The sequence below is a fragment of the Lissotriton vulgaris genome, unplaced genomic scaffold (assembly GCF_964263255.1).
Source record: "Lissotriton vulgaris unplaced genomic scaffold, aLisVul1.2 SCAFFOLD_6938, whole genome shotgun sequence".
NCBI lineage: Eukaryota > Metazoa > Chordata > Amphibia > Caudata > Salamandridae > Lissotriton > Lissotriton vulgaris.
Window position 1 is genome coordinate 28,366 of NW_028250747.1, and position 1,891 is coordinate 30,256.

A 1,891-nucleotide genomic window follows, 5' to 3' on the forward strand; every position below is an offset into this window, starting at 1 on the left:
CATATAATGGGATATAAGACCTATAATATCTGGTATCCCCTGGGTTTCTCGGGTTAGAACTTGACAGGATGTAATTTGACATGGCCATTTGTTGGATGAGTGAGCACAGTATCTCCATGCCAAATAGCACCCTTTATTTTGCTTTTCAACATTAATTACTATGGGATACCAAATATTATGGCTCACATATTGCCGTAATATCTGGCTGGTATCCCCTAGATTTCATGGACTACCATTCAGCCATTGACCAGTTGAGGTGGACATTTATTTGATAGCAGTCTACAGTAGCTTTTCACATTTTATACATCTTTCCATTTTAGAACCGGTTCCTTTAGGGGATACCATATATAATGAGCAATACCACATATAATATTTGGTATCCCCTTTTTTTCTTGGGTTAAAACTTACCAGGATTCAGTTTGACATGGTGTTATGTTGGATGGGTAAGCACAGTATTTACATGCCAAAACGCACCCTCCTGTTTGCTTTCCAACTTCGGTTACTATGGGTATACCAAATATTATGGCTCACACATTGCTGTAATATCTGGCAGATATCCCCTAGATTTCATGGACTACCATTCAGCCATTCACCAGTTGAGGTGGATATTTATTTGATAGCAGACTACAGTAGCTTTTCACATTTTATACATCATTCCACAAGATTTTACAACCAGTTCCTTTTGGGGTTACTATATATAATGGGATATACCTCCTATAATATCTGGTATCCCCTGGGATTCTCTGGTTAGAGCTTGACAGGATTTAATTTGACATGGTCGTTTGTTGGATGGGTGAGCACTGTATTTCTATGCCAAAGAGCACCCTTTCGTTTGATTTTCAACATTGATTACTATGGGGATACCAAATATTATGGCTGACGCATTGCTGTAATATCTCGTATCCCCTACATTTCATGGGCTGCCATCCTGCCATTAAACAGTTGAAGTTGACATTTATTTGAAGCAGACTACAATAGCTTTTCAGATTTTATACATCATTCCACAAGATTTTACAACTGGTTCCTTCAGGGGACACTATATATAATGGGATATAAAACCTATAATATCTGGTATCCCCTGGGTTTCTCGGGTTAGAACTTGACAGGATGTAATTTGACATGGCCATTTGTTGGATGGGTGAGCACAGTATCTCCATGCCAAATAGTACCCTTTATTTTGCTTTTCAACATTAATTACTATGGGATACCAAATATTATGGCTCACACAATGCTGTAATATCTGTCTGGTATCCCCTAGATTTCATGGACTACCATTCAGCCATTGACCAGTTGAGGTGGACATTTATTTGATAGCAGTCTACAGTAGCTTTTCACATTGTATACATCTTTCCATTTTAGAACCGGTTCCTTTAGGGGATACCATATATAATGGGCAATACCACATATAATATTTGGTATCCCCTGTTTTTCTTGGGTTAAAACTTACCAGGATTCAATTTGACATGGTGTTATGTTGGATGGGTAAGCACAGTATTTACATGCCAAAACGCACCCTCCCGTTTGCTTTCCAACTTCGGTTACTATGGGTATACCAAATATTATGGCTCACACATTGCTGTAATATCTGGTATCCCCTAGATTTCATGGACTACCATTCAGCCATTGACCAGTTGAGGTGGACATTTATTTGATAGCAGACTACAGTAGCTTTTCACATTTTATACATCATTCCACAAGATTTTACAACCAGTTCCTTTTGGGGATACTATATATAATGGGATATACCTCCTATAATATCTGGTATCCCCTGGGTTTCTCTGGTTAGAACTTGACAGGATTTAATTTGACATGGTCGTTTGTTGGATGGGTGAGCACTGTATTTCTATGCCAAAGAGCACCCTTTCGTTTGATTTTCAACATTGATTACTAT